This window comes from Staurois parvus, unplaced genomic scaffold, assembly GCF_062004578.1.
Source record: "Staurois parvus isolate SC_StPar_1 unplaced genomic scaffold, SC_StPar_1.0 ptg001190l, whole genome shotgun sequence".
NCBI lineage: Eukaryota > Metazoa > Chordata > Amphibia > Anura > Ranidae > Staurois > Staurois parvus.
Window position 1 is genome coordinate 297,546 of NW_028318986.1, and position 7,406 is coordinate 304,951.

Here is a 7,406-nt window from a genome sequence, read left to right on the forward strand (position 1 = left end):
GTTCTCATCGTCCTCCTGTCTTTAAAGTGGACTTGAATTCAAAAATTAGATGTGTGCAGAACCAAAAAAATTTAGCTTGCTTTTGGATCGATTCGTTAAAGAGTTCTGGCCCCCTCTCCCAAAAAATTAAAAGTCAGCAGCTACAAATACTGTATCTGCTGACTTTTAATATCAGGGCACTTACCTGTCCAGGGATCCAGCGGTGTCCTAACCCCGAGCCGATTCTTCAATCCGCTGTAAGGTGCTGGTGCCACCATCTTGACTAAGGGTTTCCTACGGAGCACGCCCAAATTGCGCTGCGCTTTGTGAATAGGGAGCAGTCCCCTGAAACCTGTGAAATGTCTCATAGGGCTGCGGGGGGGTAGTAGAGGGAGGGCGAACTTCCGAAGCCAGAAGTTGGAACAGGTACCTGTCAATTTCATTTTTAACTTCAATTCGAATTCAATTTGAATTTCAGGCGAAATTTAGTTCTGTTATTTTGCATTTTGTTTAACCTCTTGACCTGGCCTTGACGCCGAGCGGCCGCACATTTGTGTGCAATTAAGAAAAACATATGTGCTGAGAGCGTGCGCCCTGTGTGCTCCCAGCACACATGTCCGGTACTCACGGAAAGGTCCCAATCTCCTCTTTCGATCAGGAGCTTTGCCGATCATGTGACTGCCGTGACAATGAATCACGGTGGTCACATGACCCTAAAACCCCGCACCGCCTCCCGGCTTATGAAACCCTTAAAGGGCTGGGAGGCGCTGGCGCCAAGGGGTTAAATTTCCTACCATTGTAATCTGGATACATCAGAATCTCGGAATAACAAAAAGTTTGTCTAAATTTCAATTCGGAACTAAATGAACTGCACTTGTCTATCAAAAAGTAAAGATTGATTGTGCCTAAGCAGTACCCTGGAAAGTCTACCTTTGACTGAAATTCCACCCAAAAAATAGCATTGATCTACCTGTACCTAGGCAAGGCTGTTCTGTAGAGTCACAGCTCTATATCTGCAGTATAATAATAATGGTTCTGGCAAGGTAAGGGTTAAATAAATCAACGGTTGAAACTGTGAGAGAAAACCAGCAAACATGGGTAACTCTTTACAAAAAGACTTTGCAGCTTTTGAGGAGGCCAGTTTTGCATAATAGCGGCTCTCCCACCAAAATGATGGTTTGTCATTTACTCATTTCATTAGTCTAACCTTCTCGCCAAGCCCTCGTGGCCCTTTCATTGGGTCAGGACCAGGGGCGGACTGACAACTCATGGGGCCCCCGGGCAATAGAGGATCATGGGGCCCCTGTGTCCTTGCCCAAACTCAAAAAATCCTATGAAAATGGTACCAGGGGTATCTCATGGGGCCCCCTACTGACCCCGGGCCCTCGGGCAGTGCCCGGGTTTCCAAATGGTCAGTCCGCCCCTGGTCAGGACTTTCTGATCTCATGATCACCGTGATTAGCTGTCATGGTGGTCACATGATCGGGAGCCCATGCTGCCAACTCCCAATCATAAACCAAGACTGGAAGCATCTCAGTCACTGTGCTGGAAGCACGCACAGAATCCTTGGCCGCCATGGGTGTTAACGCTCACGCACTTTGCCGTGTTACATGATCGGCAAGAGGTTAAACTTCATGTTCTTTATGCTGTTTTGCTGAAGACAGATCTTCACAATAGGTACGCAGCTGCAGTCATATGGCGCGCCATCGGCAATCGATAGATTTGTTGGCGAGATGACAGATCATTCCACACCTGGAAAGTATCATTGACTTGAGCGCTCCATGCTGGGTCTCATTGACTGCCTGCTCCGTCCCGCTGTGAAGTATTGGACAGGATCATTAATTAATTCATCTCCATTAGTGAACCTGATGAGCCATCAGAGTGGGGAAGAAAGCTCGGAACTCGCTTACCTGTGTCTCTTCTCCGTCCATTGTGCAAACTTATTGACAACAACCGTTGGTGTTTGAGATGGTCAATTAGTTGATGGCAGCCGCTCGATCAGCAAAGGATGGTGCATTTAGAAGGAATTCACAATGAGGAATCAATACAAAGGGGCTCCTCAGCTCTACAAGAAAATAGAAAATAGGATCTAATGGAATTTCTTGCATTTATGTAAAAGCAGAGATCTCAGTTGCTGCTGGGTGAAAACAACATACAAATCAGCTTGTTAAAAGGGTGAAGGACTGATGCCTTGGTCTTGGTCTCCAGTAGAAGACAGAATGAACACTCAAAGACAAAACCACTCATCTCATTGGAGTTTCCAGCATACTTTCCAGAGTTATGGTCCAGATTGAGCTCAGTGTTTGCTGTGAATGTAAGTTCAGACTGAACACTGGCTGCTCAGACATTTGTCCAAAGAACAAACTTCTAGGGTGTTTGGCATGGACAAACGTGACAGCTTCTGGCTGACAATGGTTGCTAAGGAAGGTGCTTTGCTCCCACCACATCCTTACCAACCATTGACATCACCTGGCCCATTCAATTACATGGCTGGGCCATATTTGGGCAATGGTGTCATCACTACCCCAGAGGTTGACTGGAAATTTTTGTCCCAGGTGGCAAGTACAATCCAGAGATCCATGGTGCAGTGATTCAACCACTCTGCTGCTCTCCCTCTTCCCTGCTTCCTCCCGACCCCCATCCCAGGATGAAGCTCCACTCCAAGTACTCTTTGCTCACCGGACGGGCCTGGGCATTTTAATGGGATTTTCATTTTTTTAAATAAACTTGGCAATCGTTTTATGTGTCTTTATTTCTAGATATTTTTTTGTGTGAGTGAGTAGGGGTAGTATGTAACCCATACTCATTCTTGTAGGAGAGGGTGGTATCTAACGAAAAAAAAAATTAAAAAAACCGCCGCCACCAAGACACGTTCTGCTGTGTTTTTGCTTTTCTTTTGCCAAATGGAAAGTCCGGTGGATGATAGCAGGTATATATATGGGGGGGCTTTCCTGGTGACATCATTGGCCATATACTATCAATGACGTCACTTGAATCACACCTCTTTCCTGACATGGTCAGGGATCAGTGACATCACTGGTTGTTAAGGACTTTGCAGTACTGGCGTCCTTATCAACCATTGGCAGCAGGAACTTGTCATGTCTTGTCATGTATAATAGCAGCTGTAATACCGCTTAATATACATGACATTCCACTCCCACCTATGGGTAAATGTTAAGACCAAACCTTGAGCTCATCACTAAACCTGGAAATATGTCGCTGATGTTAGAGCCACTTTAACTTTGAAGTAAGTAAAACAGAATTCCATGCAAGTCATAAACACCAATTATCAGTATAGAAGAAGTGTGTCATCTATATACGATATAAGAGATGATGCATGAGTCTTCAAAGCAACACGAGGCAACTATGAGAGTTCTAATTTGATTAATAATTAATTCCTGGACTGCGGAGGAATCTGCCATACTGGGTGCATCAGAGAGCTGAAAAAATGACAATGCATCCCGAATGTGGACAACCTGCACTCCCAAGAAAGAAAGAGAATAGAATGGCAAGAAGGAAGGAAGGAGAAAAGAATAAAAGGGAAAGATAAAGGAAGAGAGGAAGGGAAAGAAAAAGGAATGAGAGATGGGAGGAAGACAGAGAGAAAGAGAGGGAGGGAGAGAGGAAGAAAGAAATGAAGATAAGAAGGGAGGAGGATAGGAAGAAAGAGAGAGGCGGAGGAAGAAAGAAAGGAAGGTAAGAAGGAAGGAAGACAGGAAGGAAGGGAGGGAGGAAGAAAGAAAGGAAGGTAAGAAGGAAGGAGGACAAGAAGGAAGAGAGGGAGGAAGAAAGAAATCAAGATAAGAAGGGAGGAGGACAGGAAGGAAGGGAGGGAGGGAAGCAGGAAGGAAAGAAGGAAGGACAGGAGGGAGGAAAACAGGAAGCAAGAAAGGGAGGCAGGAAGGAAGACAGGAATGAATGAAAGGAGGGAGGAAGACAGGAAGGAATGAAGGAAGAGGGGATGAAGAAAGGAAGGAGAGAGGGACAGAAGGAGTGAAGGAAGGGAAAGCAGAGAGGAAGGAAGACAATATGGCAGGAAGGAAGCAGGGAAGGAAAAAAGAATAGAAGAGAAATATAAAGGAAGTGAGGAAGGCAAAGAGAAAGTAAGGAGAGAAGGGAGAAAGACAGGAAGGAAGGGAGGAAGGAAGACAGGAAGGAATGAAAGGTGGGAGGAAGACAGGAAGTAACTAGGAAGGAAAGGAGGGAGGGAGGGAGGAAGGAAGGAAGGAAGGAAGGAAAGAAGGATGGAAGAATGGAAGGAAGGAAAAGCGAAAGGAAGAAGACAGGACAGAAAAAAAAGGAGGAAGACAGGAAAAACGGGAAGAAGACAGGAAGGAAGGATAGGAGGGAAGAACACAGGAAGCAAGGAAGGGAAGCAGTAATGAAGACAGGAAGGAAAGAGAGGAGGGAGGAAGACAGGAAGGAAGGAAAGAATGGAAGAAGGAGGGAAGTGAGGGATGAAGACAGGAAGGAAGAAAGGAATTGAGGAAGGAAGACAAAATGATAAGAAGGAAGGAGTGAAGGAAAAAAAGAATAGAAGGGAGAGATAAAGGAAGAGAGGAAGGCAAAGAGAAAGTAAGGAGAGAAGGGAAAAAGACAGGTAGGAAGAGAGGGAGGGAGGAAGACAGGAAGGAAGGGAGAAAGGAAGACAGGAAGGAAGGAAAGGAAAGAAGAAGACAGGAAGGAAAGAAGGGAGGAAGACAGGAAGGAGGTGGGAATGAATGAAGGAAGGAAGGCAGGCAGACAGGAAAGAAGAACAGGAAGAAGGAAGGAAGGGGAAGAAGACAGGAAAGATGAAAAGAAGGAAGGAAGACACAAAGGAAGGGAGGGAGACAGGAAGAAAGGCAAGGAGGGAGGAAGACAGGAAGGAATAAATGAAGGAAAGGAGGTATGAAGACAGCAAAGAAGGAAGGTGGGAGTGAGGGAGGAAGGCAGTAAAAAAGAATATAAAGGAAATATAAAGGAAGAGAGGAAGGCAAAGAGAAAGTATGGAGAGAAGGGATTAAGACAGGTAGAAAGAGAGGAAGGGAGGGAGGGAGGGAGGAAGACAGGAAGGAAGGAAGAAGACAGGAAGAACGAAGGAAGGGAGGAAGACAAAAAGAAGGGAGACAGGCAAGAGGAAGGGAGAAAGGAAGAGCAGAGAAAAAGTAGGATAGGAAGGGAAGAGGGGGAAAAGTAAAGAACGGAGAATGATGAAAAGAGAAAAGAAGGCACAAAGATGCTAAAAAGGAAGAGAAAGGAAAGGGGAGAGTGAACAGATGCAGAATGGAAGGAAGAAAGGAAAGGAAGGGAGAAGAAAGGCAAAGAGGGAGGGAGGGAGGAAGGGAGGAAGGAAGGAAGGAAGGAAGGAGGGAGGGAAGGAAGGTATCGCATGGAAAAAAGGAGGAAGGAGTTATGGGATGCCTTGATTTCCTGTAGTACCAATAGTTTCCCTGTGACCTGCAGATATTTCTCACACTAACTTGTGAAGGGTTACAGGGTTCAATTCACTAAACTATATTGCATGTGATATTTGGATCACATTTGTTCCAAAGATTGCGTGCGATATTGAAAAATCTCAATTCATTATCAGTGTATGCGGTTTTACAGCAAAAATAAGAAATGTACACTAAATACTGTATAAACTGATCTGAAAGTCACTTCATCAAAAAAATGCATTCATTAAATAAATGAGGTCTAGCCATGCACTATTTAATGAATGTATGAACGCAACGGTTAGTTGTTAAGGAGCCGCCACCCACTGGGTGACCCCGCCACTTTGTTTACTTTGTTGTTTACTTTGGGGACCACAAGAAGCACCTCTTATCCCTTTCTGGCATATTTTAATTTTCAAAGAAACAGTTCATGAGGAGTTTTAGAAGCATTTTTTAATGAATGACAAATGTTTCTGGAAAATACCGCACACGTTTTTTTCTTACTGCTATTTTTAGTGCGGTATTATAGTTTTAGTGAACAAACAATCCAATGGCAAGCGCTGGGAGACAGTCAAATGATGTCAATGTACATACCCCAAGAGGTGCTTCTCCTGACGTCATTCCGCTTCCGGGTTCAGGGAGCCTCCACATGAAGGAAGAGGAGCAACGTGAGAGCTGTATTCCAAACTTTTTCTTGGAGAGTGGTGTCTGGTGCAGAGGCGGACTGACCATTTGGAAACTCGGGCACTGCCCGAGGGCCGGGGGTCAGTAGGGGGCCCTATGAGATTCCCCTGGTACCTTTTTCATAGGCTTTTTTTAGTTTGGGCAAGGACACAGAGGGCCCCATGGTCCCCTATTGCCGGGGGCCCCATGAGTAGTCAGTCCGCCCCTGGTCTGGTGATCCTGGAGGTTGAAGGCTGGCTATATTCTTGTCTGGAGTGGGAGAAATCCAGGAATATTTGGTGATTGGAGGCATACTGACTGGGTCTGGGATCCCAAAAAAACCCTAAAAAGGTGTTTTTTTCACCAATATCTGGTGAGTGCGGTGAGCACTATTTTGGTGGAAGCACGGTATAAAGTTTCTTTGGGAAGTGGACTTTCATGAATATATTTTTTTATATTTTTATTTTTTAATTTTACATATTTTTTGTCACTATCGATTTGGAGTGGGACTTTTATTTATAGTTTTATTATTATTATTTTTTATTTTTTGTTACAGTGTGTTTTTATGTATTTACTTATTTTTATATATTTGCGTTGTTTTGATGTTTTATGTATTTTTTGGCGTTTACACTAATGAGCAGCAGCATTTATTTATTTGGGATATCATTTTAACAAATTTTTAGCGCTGGTGATTTGTGTTTAAAATACCCCAAGATGTGCTTCCTGAATGAGTCTCTTTGAAGACAATCCATTCTTAAAAGAACATCGCAGTTTATTGATGAATGAAAATTAGAATTAAAATGCGCTTGCTTTGGCAGCACATATACTAACATTGGAACGATACAGAGAAGATTAGCATGGTCCCTGCGCCAGGATGACACGCAAATTCGTGAAGCGTTCCATATTTAAAAAAAAAAAAATTAGAATTAAGATGCAATGCCTCTCTACATCAGTGTTTCTCAGCCTTCTTTCAGCCAAGGCACCCTTTAAATTTTCAGACAGTCCCAAGGCACCCCTTAAAATTATGGACAGTCCCGAGGCACCCCTTAAAATTATGGACAGTCCCGAGGCAACCCATTCTAAAATGGGGTGCCTCAAGACTGTCCATCATTTTAAAAGGGCACCCCATTCTAAAATGTGAAAAACTATTCTAACAGCAACATCCACACATGTAGGACACCCAACATTAGAGGTGATTTATTCTTCCAAAGCAAATACACTTTTGCACACTGGTACTGACTAGTATTCTATTGTTTCTCTTCTCCCTCAGTTTTTCTCCATCACTGAGCTAATGTGACCCCAGCACTGATGGAGAGGGGCGGGGGAGGGTCAAACTAGCATGCTGTGCAG

General features: G+C 44.2%; 1 non-coding gene across 1 annotated transcript; it reads left to right on the forward strand.

Annotated features, from left to right (window-relative positions):
- The first annotated feature begins 6,858 nt into the window (after positions 1 to 6,858).
- Positions 6,859 to 6,965, forward strand: LOC149438485 (U6 spliceosomal RNA). The gene has a single exon (XR_016307903.1). It is a non-coding gene; the product is annotated as a U6 spliceosomal RNA (small nuclear RNA).
- The last annotated feature ends 441 nt before the right edge of the window (positions 6,966 to 7,406 follow it).